This window comes from Megalopta genalis, unplaced genomic scaffold (assembly GCF_051020955.1).
Source record: "Megalopta genalis isolate 19385.01 unplaced genomic scaffold, iyMegGena1_principal scaffold0061, whole genome shotgun sequence".
In the NCBI taxonomy this organism is placed as follows: domain Eukaryota; kingdom Metazoa; phylum Arthropoda; class Insecta; order Hymenoptera; family Halictidae; genus Megalopta; species Megalopta genalis.
Genome location: NW_027476130.1, coordinates 552,501 through 564,631, shown reverse-complemented (window position 1 = coordinate 564,631; position 12,131 = coordinate 552,501). Strand labels below are relative to the sequence as shown.

Here is a 12,131-nt window from a genome sequence, read left to right as displayed (position 1 = left end):
GAACGAAATCTAATGTCAGAAAATGGCACTTTACTCTTGACATTTTTCGGTTTTTTCAATTTTCTGGAAAATCCTATCATTAGATTTTTTTTAAAATACGATATTCTTGCTTAACTAACGTTTTTACATAGGGATTAAGCATTTAGAACGAAATCTAATGTAGGAAAATGGTACTTTACTCTTGACCGGTACGTTGGGACTTTGAAAATATTCGGGCGTTCCAATCGCTCGTCTGTTGCATCATAGCGCGTCTCGGCGCAATCGACCGATTCGCTCGACCCATTATTTTCGATTTACGGCTAAAATAAATTTTTCTCATTTTATTCAATAACATATTCTTGCTTAGATAACTTTTTTACATAGGGATTAAGCATTTAGAACGATATAATGTTTAAAATAAGGGCACTTTACTCTTGACATTTTACGGTTTTTTCAATTTTATGAAAAATCCTATCATTAGATTTTTTTAAAAATACGATAATCTTGCTTAACTAACGTTTCTACATAGGGATTAAGCATTTAGAACGAAATCTAATGTCAGAAAATGGCACTTTACTCTTGACATTTTTCGGTTTTTTCAATTTTCTGGAAAATCCTATCATTAGATTTTTTTTAAAATACGATATTCTTGCTTAACTAACGTTTTTACATAGGGATTAAGCATTTAGAACGAAATCTAATGTAGGAAAATGGTACTTTACTCTTGATCGGTACGTTGGGACTTTGAAAATATTCGGGCGTTCCAATCGCTCGTCTGTTGCATCATAGCGCGTCTCGGCGCAATCGACCGATTCGCTCGACCCATTATTTTCGATTTACGGCTAAAATAAATTTTTCTCATTTTATTCAATAACATATTCTTGCTTAGATAACTTTTTTACATAGGGATTAAGCATTTAGAACGATATAATGTTTAAAATAAGGGCACTTTACTCTTGACATTTTACGGTTTTTTCAATTTTCTGAAAAATCCTATCATTAGATTTTTTTAAAAATACGATAATCTTGCATAACTAACGTTTCTACATAGGGATTAAGCATTTAGAACGAAATCTAATGTCAGAAAATGGCACTTTACTCTTGACATTTTTCGGTTTTTTCAATTTTCTGGAAAATCCTATCATTAGATTTTTTTTAAAATACGATATTCTTGCTTAACTAACGTTTTTACATAGGGATTAAGCATTTAGAACGAAATCTAATGTAGGAAAATGGTACTTTACTCTTGATCGGTACGTTGGGACTTTGAAAATATTCGGGCGTACGCGGCGCGCTCGGCGCTTCGAACAGCTCCGGTGTCCCCATTATTTTCGATTTACGGCTAAAATAAATTTTTCTCATTTTATTCAATAACATATTCTTGCTTAGATAACTTTTTTACATAGGGATTAAGCATTTAGAACGATATAATGTTTAAAATAAGGGCACTTTACTCTTGACATTTTACGGTTTTTTCAATTTTATGAAAAATCCTATCATTAGATTTTTTTAAAAATACGATATTCTTGCTTAACTAACGTTTCTACATAGGGATTAAGCATTTAGAACGAAATCTAATGTCAGAAAATGGCACTTTACTCTTGACATTTTTCGGTTTTTTCAATTTTCTGGAAAATCCTATCATTAGATTTTTTTAAAAATACGATATTCTTGCTTAACTAACGTTTTTACATAGGGATTAAGCATTTAGAACGAAATCTAATGTAGGAAAATGGTACTTTACTCTTGATCGGTACGTTGGGACTTTGAAAATATTCGGCCGTACGCGGCGCGTCTCGGCGCTTCGAACAGCTCCGGTGTCCCCATTATTTTCGATTTACGGCTAAAATAAATTCTTCTAATTTTTTTCAATTACATATTCTTGCTTAAATAACTTTTTTACATAGGGATTAAGCATTTAGAACGATACATTGTTTAAAATAATGGCACTTTACTCTTGACATTTTACGGTTTTTTCAATTTTCTGAAAAATCCTATCATTAGATTTTTTTAAAAATACGATATTCTTGCTTAACTAACGTTTCTACATAGGGATTAAGCATTTAGAACGAAATCTAATGTCAGAAAATGGCACTTTACTCTTGACATTTTTCGGTTTTTTCAATTTTCTGGAAAATCCTATCATTAGATTTTTTTTAAAATACGATATTCTTGCTTAACTAACGTTTTTACATAGGGATTAAGCATTTAGAACGAAATCTAATGTAGGAAAATGGTACTTTACTCTTGACCGGTACGTTGGGACTTTGAAAATATTCGGGCGTTCCAATCGCTCGTCTGTTGCATCATAGCGCGTCTCGGCGCAATCGACCGATTCGCTCGACCCATTATTTTCGATTTACGGCTAAAATAAATTTTTCTCATTTTATTCAATAACATATTCTTGCTTAGATAACTTTTTTACATAGGGATTAAGCATTTAGAACGATATAATGTTTAAAATAAGGGCACTTTACTCTTGACATTTTACGGTTTTTTCAATTTTATGAAAAATCCTATCATTAGATTTGTTTAAAAATACGATATTCTTGCTTAACTAACGTTTCTACATAGGGATTAAGCATTTAGAACGAAATCTAATGTCAGAAAATGGCACTTTACTCTTGACATTTTTCGGTTTTTTCAATTTTCTGGAAAATCCTATCATTAGATTTTTTTAAAAATACGATATTCTTGCTTAACTAACGTTTTTACATAGGGATTAAGCATTTAGAACGAAATCTAATGTAGGAAAATGGTACTTTACTCTTGATCGGTACGTTGGGACTTAGAAAATATTCGGCCGTACGCGGCGCGTCTCGGCGCTTCGAACAGCTCCGGTGTCCCCATTATTTTCGATTTACGGCTAAAATAAATTCTTCTAATTTTTTTCAATTACATATTCTTGCTTAAATAACTTTTTTACATAGGGATTAAGCATTTAGAACGATACATTGTTTAAAATAATGGCACTTTACTCTTGACATTTTACGGTTTTTTCAATTTTCTGAAAAATCCTATCATTAGATTTTTTTAAAAATACGATATTCTTGCTTAACTAACGTTTCTACATAGGGATTAAGCATTTAGAACGAAATCTAATGTCAGAAAATGGCACTTTACTCTTGACATTTTTCGGTTTTTTCAATTTTCTGGAAAATCCTATCATTAGATTTTTTTTAAAATACGATATTCTTGCTTAACTAACGTTTTTACATAGGGATTAAGCATTTAGAACGAAATCTAATGTAGGAAAATGGTACTTTACTCTTGACCGGTACGTTGGGACTTTGAAAATATTCGGGCGTTCCAATCGCTCGTCTGTTGCATCATAGCGCGTCTCGGCGCAATCGACCGATTCGCTCGACCCATTATTTTCGATTTACGGCTAAAATAAATTTTTCTCATTTTATTCAATAACATATTCTTGCTTAGATAACTTTTTTACATAGGGATTAAGCATTTAGAACGATATAATGTTTAAAATAAGGGCACTTTACTCTTGACATTTTACGGTTTTTTCAATTTTCTGAAAAATCCTATCATTAGATTTTTTTAAAAATACGATAATCTTGCATAACTAACGTTTCTACATAGGGATTAAGCATTTAGAACGAAATCTAATGTCAGAAAATGGCACTTTACTCTTGACATTTTTCGGTTTTTTCAATTTTCTGGAAAATCCTATCATTAGATTTTTTTTAAAATACGATATTCTTGCTTAACTAACGTTTTTACATAGGGATTAAGCATTTAGAACGAAATCTAATGTAGGAAAATGGTACTTTACTCTTGATCGGTACGTTGGGACTTAGAAAATATTCGGGCGTACGCGGCGCGCTCGGCGCTTCGAACAGCTCCGGTGTCCCCATTATTTTCGATTTACGGCTAAAATAAATTCTTCTAATTTTTTTCAATTACATATTCTTGCTTAAATAACTTTTTTACATAGGGATTAAGCATTTAGAACGATACATTGTTTAAAATAATGGCACTTTACTCCTGACATTTTACGGTTTTTTCAATTTTCTGAAAAATCCTATCATTAGATTTTTTTAAAAATACGATATTCTTGCTTAACTAACGTTTCTACATAGGGATTAAGCATTTAGAACGAAATCTAATGTCAGAAAATGGCACTTTACTCTTGACATTTTTCGGTTTTTTCAATTTTCTGGAAAATCCTATCATTAGATTTTTTTTAAAATACGATATTCTTGCTTAACTAACGTTTTTACATAGGGATTAAGCATTTAGAACGAAATCTAATGTAGGAAAATGGTACTTTACTCTTGACCGGTACGTTGGGACTTTGAAAATATTCGGGCGTTCCAATCGCTCGTCTGTTGCATCATAGCGCGTCTCGGCGCAATCGACCGATTCGCTCGACCCATTATTTTCGATTTACGGCTAAAATAAATTTTTCTCATTTTATTCAATAACATATTCTTGCTTAGATAACTTTTTTACATAGGGATTAAGCATTTAGAACGATATAATGTTTAAAATAAGGGCACTTTACTCTTGACATTTTACGGTTTTTTCAATTTTCTGAAAAATCCTATCATTAGATTTTTTTAAAAATACGATAATCTTGCATAACTAACGTTTCTACATAGGGATTAAGCATTTAGAACGAAATCTAATGTCAGAAAATGGCACTTTACTCTTGACATTTTTCGGTTTTTTCAATTTTCTGGAAAATCCTATCATTAGATTTTTTTTAAAATACGATATTCTTGCTTAACTAACGTTTTTACATAGGGATTAAGCATTTAGAACGAAATCTAATGTAGGAAAATGGTACTTTACTCTTGATCGGTACGTTGGGACTTAGAAAATATTCGGGCGTACGCGGCGCGCTCGGCGCTTCGAACAGCTCCGGTGTCCCCATTATTTTCGATTTACGGCTAAAATAAATTTTTCTCATTTTATTCAATAACATATTCTTGCTTAGATAACTTTTTTACATAGGGATTAAGCATTTAGAACGATATAATGTTTAAAATAAGGGCACTTTACTCTTGACATTTTACGGTTTTTTCAATTTTATGAAAAATCCTATCATTAGATTTTTTTAAAAATACGATATTCTTGCTTAACTAACGTTTCTACATAGGGATTAAGCATTTAGAACGAAATCTAATGTCAGAAAATGGCACTTTACTCTTGACATTTTTCGGTTTTTTCAATTTTCTGGAAAATCCTATCATTAGATTTTTTTTAAAATACGATATTCTTGCTTAACTAACGTTTTTACATAGGGATTAAGCATTTAGAACGAAATCTAATGTAGGAAAATGGTACTTTACTCTTGACCGGTACGTTGGGACTTTGAAAATATTCGGGCGTTCCAATCGCTCGTCTGTTGCATCATAGCGCGTCTCGGCGCAATCGACCGATTCGCTCGACCCATTATTTTCGATTTACGGCTAAAATAAATTTTTCTCATTTTATTCAATAACATATTCTTGCTTAGATAACTTTTTTACATAGGGATTAAGCATTTAGAACGATATAATGTTTAAAATAAGGGCACTTTACTCTTGACATTTTACGGTTTTTTCAATTTTCTGAAAAATCCTATCATTAGATTTTTTTAAAAATACGATAATCTTGCATAACTAACGTTTCTACATAGGGATTAAGCATTTAGAACGAAATCTAATGTCAGAAAATGGCACTTTACTCTTGACATTTTTCGGTTTTTTCAATTTTCTGGAAAATCCTATCATTAGATTTTTTTTAAAATACGATATTCTTGCTTAACTAACGTTTTTACATAGGGATTAAGCATTTAGAACGAAATCTAATGTAGGAAAATGGTACTTTACTCTTGATCGGTACGTTGGGACTTAGAAAATATTCGGGCGTACGCGGCGCGCTCGGCGCTTCGAACAGCTCCGGTGTCCCCATTATTTTCGATTTACGGCTAAAATAAATTTTTCTCATTTTATTCAATAACATATTCTTGCTTAGATAACTTTTTTACATAGGGATTAAGCATTTAGAACGATATAATGTTTAAAATAAGGGCACTTTACTCTTGACATTTTACGGTTTTTTCAATTTTATGAAAAATCCTATCATTAGATTTTTTTAAAAATACGATATTCTTGCTTAACTAACGTTTCTACATAGGGATTAAGCATTTAGAACGAAATCTAATGTCAGAAAATGGCACTTTACTCTTGACATTTTTCGGTTTTTTCAATTTTCTGGAAAATCCTATCATTAGATTTTTTTAAAAATACGATATTCTTGCTTAACTAACGTTTTTACATAGGGATTAAGCATTTAGAACGAAATCTAATGTAGGAAAATGGTACTTTACTCTTGATCGGTACGTTGGGACTTAGAAAATATTCGGCCGTACGCGGCGCGTCTCGGCGCTTCGAACAGCTCCGGTGTCCCCATTATTTTCGATTTACGGCTAAAATAAATTTTTCTAATTTTTTTCAATTACATATTCTTGCTTAAATAACTTTTTTACATAGGGATTAAGCATTTAGAACGACATGTTGTTTAAAATAATGGTACTTTACTCTTGTGATTTTTCGGTTTTTTTTGATTATTTTGAAAAATAAATTTTTGTAATTTTTTTAAATACGATATTCGTGATCAGTGAACGATTTCACATATGGATTAAGCATTTAGAATCGTGCGGACGCGTTATTAAAAAAGTTTACTCGATGCGATGGGACTTTAAAAAGTTTGTGAAAATTTTCATATTGGGAAAAAATGTGTAATTTTTTGTCTAGTTTACGGTAGTGTAATTTATTTTAATGTTTACTATAAAAAATTTTTTCGTTCGTTCACGCGCTATGTTACAACAGCACGGCCGGGCGGTCTGTTGCCGCAGCGGTTTACACTCATAAGCGCGCGTGCTATTCGGCCGGCGGCGCCGGCGTCCTTGCCGGCCGTTCGGTATCTATAAGAGATACACGGTCCGTGCGAGGCGGACGGAGCAGAGCGGGTTTTGGGCCAATTCTACGATCTCGGTCGAGAAGCTGTCTCAGAGCTCCTTCGGGGCTTCGGTCCTGACTGTTTCGTGCCGTTTACGTTACGGACTTTTCTCCACACAGCGTGGCCACGGGTCGGTGTCTTTGACCGAATGGCCCATATGTGGCAAGCCCTACGGGGTTGGTTACCCGTATGCACTTTGTATGTATACTCGTACTCACTGAGCAATCGACTCTTCTGTCCGAGCGATGGAAAAATTTTTTAAAATGCATCTGTAAGATTTGGAAGCAAATCGTACCAATTGAAAACTGTGGCTAAAATGAATAGCCCAGTGGAGAGAGAAAACTATCAAAAAACTGATTTTTTAAATCAAGAGGTGTCAGAAATCGAAATGCCTAGCGCGAGCGGAAGAACACGCTTTCTCGCCAGTCCAGCATGTGTCCTGTCCGTTCTTCCTCGGCTTGCCGATTTTGCCCAGATCAGAGGTTTCGTGCTTCCGGCGGTCAGAAGATCAGCGTGAGCGTACGCGCTTCCACGACTATGGCATCACCCATGTACTTTTTCCTTTGAATATATTTGAGTACATAAAAAATATTAAAACATATAGAGAGAACTGTGTCTTGGATCTTAAAAATTTGTCAATAGCGATGATATATTATTACTTAACTTGAAGTATTTGTACGTTTTAGCTGGGACGTACATTTATCTTACAAGATGTTAATAGCGAGACTCTTGAAGATAAAATTATCTTGTGATTTTATGAAGGCAAAGATAGAAACGTACGAAGCTGGCGTACGTAGAAAAATGTGATTTTACGATAGAACAAAAATATAATACGTACGTTTTTGGGCGTACGGTAAAATATCTGTATGGTAGAAAAATGAAAGAAATTGAGCGTTAAAGAAGATATGTTACAAGCGCGGAATGTGGCAAAACTTGTACATATTTGAAAGAGAAAAGTGGTGTGTCGACCTGACATATATATATGAAACAGGCGACGATGGAAAAGGATTTAAATTTTGTCCATTTTATATATACATATTGTATAGTTCCCTGGTTGATCCTGCCAGTAGTCATATGCTTGTCTCAAAGATTAAGCCATGCATGTCTCAGTACATGCCGTATTAAGGTGAAACCGCGAATGGCTCATTAAATCAGTTATGGTTTCTTAGATCGTACTAAAATTTACTTGGATAACTGTGGTAATTCTAGAGCTAATACATGCAAAACAGAGTTCCGACCAGAGATGGTAGGAACGCTTTTATTAGATCAAAACCAATCGGTGGCGGGTGTTTACACTCGTCCATCGTTTGCTTTGGTGACTCTGAATAACTTTGTGCTGATCGCATGGTCTTATAGCACCGGCGACGCATCTTTCAAATGTCTGCCTTATCAACTGTCGATGGTAGGTTCTGCGCCTACCATGGTTGTAACGGGTAACGGGGAATCAGGGTTCGATTCCGGAGAGGGAGCCTGAGAAACGGCTACCACATCCAAGGAAGGCAGCAGGCGCGCAAATTACCCACTCCCGGCACGGGGAGGTAGTGACGAAAAATAACGATACGGGACTCATCCGAGGCCCCGTAATCGGAATGAGTACACTTTAAATCCTTTAACGAGGATCCATTGGAGGGCAAGTCTGGTGCCAGCAGCCGCGGTAATTCCAGCTCCAATAGCGTATATTAAAGTTGTTGCGGTTAAAAAGCTCGTAGTTGAATCTGTGTGTCACAGTGTCGGTTCATCGCTCGCGGTGTTTAACTGGCATTATGTGGTACGTCCTACCGGTGGGCTTTGCTCTTCACGGGGCGGTCCAACTAATATCCCATCGCGGTGCTCTTCACTGAGTGTCGAGGTGGGCCGGTACGTTTACTTTGAACAAATTAGAGTGCTCAAAGCAGGCTACCTTCGCCTGAATACTGTGTGCATGGAATAATGGAATAGGACCTCGGTTCTATTTTGTTGGTTTTCGGAACCCCGAGGTAATGATTAATAGGGACAGATGGGGGCATTCGTATTGCGACGTTAGAGGTGAAATTCTTGGATCGTCGCAAGACGGACAGAAGCGAAAGCATTTGCCAAAAATGTTTTCATTAATCAAGAACGAAAGTTAGAGGTTCGAAGGCGATCAGATACCGCCCTAGTTCTAACCATAAACGATGCCAGCTAGCGATCCGCCGAAGTTCCTACGATGACTCGGCGGGCAGCTTCCGGGAAACCAAAGCTTTTGGGTTCCGGGGGAAGTATGGTTGCAAAGCTGAAACTTAAAGGAATTGACGGAAGGGCACCACCAGGAGTGGAGCCTGCGGCTTAATTTGACTCAACACGGGAAACCTCACCAGGCCCGGACACCGGAAGGATTGACAGATTGATAGCTCTTTCTTGATTCGGTGGGTGGTGGTGCATGGCCGTTCTTAGTTGGTGGAGCGATTTGTCTGGTTAATTCCGATAACGAACGAGACTCTAGCCTGCTAAATAGACGTAATTATGGTATCTCGAAGGCTCTCGGCTTCTGCCGGTGGGGTTTTTACTACCAACGTACAAACAAATCTTCTTAGAGGGACAGGCGGCTTCTAGCCGCACGAGATTGAGCAATAACAGGTCTGTGATGCCCTTAGATGTTCTGGGCCGCACGCGCGCTACACTGAAGGAATCAGCGTGTGTTCCCTGGCCGAAAGGCCCGGGTAACCCGCTGAACCTCCTTCGTGCTAGGGATTGGGGCTTGCAATTATTCCCCATGAACGAGGAATTCCCAGTAAGCGCGAGTCATAAGCTCGCGTTGATTACGTCCCTGCCCTTTGTACACACCGCCCGTCGCTACTACCGATTGAATGATTTAGTGAGGTCTTCGGACTGGTGCGCGGCAATGTTTCGGCATTGCCGATGATGCCGGGAAGATGACCAAACTTGATTATTTAGAGGAAGTAAAAGTCGTAACAAGGTTTCCGTAGGTGAACCTGCGGAAGGATCATTACAATGTTCCAATATATCTCAAAGAGAGAGGAGAGGAGGAGAGAAAATGAATTCGATTAGTTTGTGGATAAGAATTCATATAAAAAAAAAAGATATTGTTGAGCCCGCCAGATCATTCGTGCGTGATTTACACGGCCAGACGTGTGTACTACACGTATTAGGCCTTTGATCTGCGTTGCGTAGGCCACAACAAATCTTTCAAAGAGAGAGAGATATATGTGTTGTTGGGGTTTGTGATTATGAAGGTGCCCCAACGCACAAAAATATATAAAAATGTACAAAGTTGGGATGTGGTGTGGTGGAGAAGAGTTGGGCCCGACCAGATCATTCGTGCGTGATTTACACGGCAGACGTGTGTACTACACGTATTAGGCCTTTGATCTGCGTTGCGTAGGCCATCTTCCTTCCAAGACACACACGTGTTGGGGTTTGTGTGATTTTATGATAGTGCCTCAACACGGAAAAATAAGCGTACGAGAAGAGTTGGGCCCGACCAGATCATTCGTGCGTGATTTATACACGGCCAGACGCGTATTATATTACACGTATTAGGCCTTTGATCTGCGTTGCGTAGGCCATCTTCTCGATAGAGAGAAAGCCAATGTATTCTTTTTTCTTTCTTTACACACACACACACAGTTGTAGTAGGACAGGGAGGGATGCGAGCGTGCTTAATCACGCTTCCTCAAGTCTTCGCTGTGGTGTAAAAAAAAAAAAGAAAAAAAGGAATCGTTGGGAAAGTCCAAAGGACGAAAATATCGGGCAGTCTGAAGATAACTTAATGCTCGTTTACATTGGTATCAAGAGAGACCGGCTTGTGTAGCTCGTTTCAATGCTGTGTCGTTGTCATTGACACCCTACTCTGTTGCGCGCTAGTGGCAGCATGAGCGTGGGACGTATATATATATGACACCCAGCTAGAGCCGGCCGTGAGTCCGTCCGGTGTAAATAACGACGAAAGGAGAGAGAAACTTTTCGAATCCAGTATCGGGTTGATAATTGTCCAGTTTGAATATCCATATCCCCGTCGTTTTTGGAGGTGATATACTCTCTGTGTTTCTTCGATAGAAGGCTTTTCAATGTTCTATTCGCTCCGACCGTCGAACTTGCAAGAAAACAGTGGTTTTGGATTTGCTCGTACATATATATATGGTTTCGACGGAAATATCTCGTTCTTTAAGGGACAATTATGTCGTTGTACGACGACTCCCGAATCTCCTTCGCGCGCTGGTTGGAGCTCTTCGGGTATCGGCTTGTTCCGAAATATAACACAAAAATGTGGTGGATAGCAAATACACATTATATATATATGAGAGAATAAAAGGGAAAAATTACCCTGAACGGTGGATCACTTGGCTCGTGGGTCGATGAAGAACGCAGCTAATTGCGCGTCAACGTGTGAACTGCAGGACACATGAACATCGACATTTCGAACGCACATTGCGGTCCACGGATACAATTCCTGGACCACGCCTGGCTGAGGGTCGTTTACGTACTTATAAACTGCTTGCGTTGATGGCACTTGTTGCCTATATACGTACGAGCGAATGGTGGGCGCTTCGTCGGCGTTTGTCGCGGTCCTATGAATATTGAGAAATTTTACGTACGTCTAACAGTCTTCGAGAGAGATGGAAATCGTGTTCGAACTAGCGTGAGTGTGGAAGGCGGTGTCGTGTGTCGTATATGTTTTATATACGTCCGCCCGTCTGAAACACCGCTTCGAAGCGGTGACAAAATCTTTTTCGGGACGATTCGTATCCGTAGAACTATCGAGATTTCACTGGTACATTTTCAACGCGCTCCCGACGTCGCCTGAAATGAAACGAGATGGGTTTAACCCACGAAAGCGTACTACACGAGTCTGTCCTATGTGAAGACTGTGTACAGAGATCGAACGAACGCATGAAAGAAATTGAACGAAAGAACACATAACCCGCAAAAATATAGAGTAGAATTGTGACCGTTGCTTCGAATTTGAATTTATATGTATATATATATCATAGCCCCAGGGAGTGGAACCTATGAGTGTGGAAGGATGTCTCTTACCGTTATGTTGCCAGAGGAAAAAAAGTCTCTCTCTTCGTACGACACATTTGTGTACGAATTGTATCGATGGCTATATAGATCCGATGTTGCACATATTCTGAGTAAAGAACACCCCACCCGGGTTACCGTCCTAAAACTCTTCTATTGGTGTGGCTATGATGTGTGTGTCAACG

General features: G+C 37.8%; 2 non-coding genes across 2 annotated transcripts; both read left to right on the top strand.

The window, feature by feature from the left end:
• Nucleotides 1-7,992: 7,992 nt before the first annotated feature.
• Nucleotides 7,993-9,913, top strand: LOC143261710 (small subunit ribosomal RNA). The gene has a single exon (XR_013035783.1). It is a non-coding gene; the product is annotated as a small subunit ribosomal RNA (ribosomal RNA).
• Nucleotides 9,914-11,244: 1,331 nt separating this feature from the next.
• LOC143261687 (5.8S ribosomal RNA) lies at nucleotides 11,245-11,399 on the top strand. Its single transcript, XR_013035759.1, has one exon. It is a non-coding gene; the product is annotated as a 5.8S ribosomal RNA (ribosomal RNA).
• The last annotated feature ends 732 nt before the right edge of the window (nucleotides 11,400-12,131 follow it).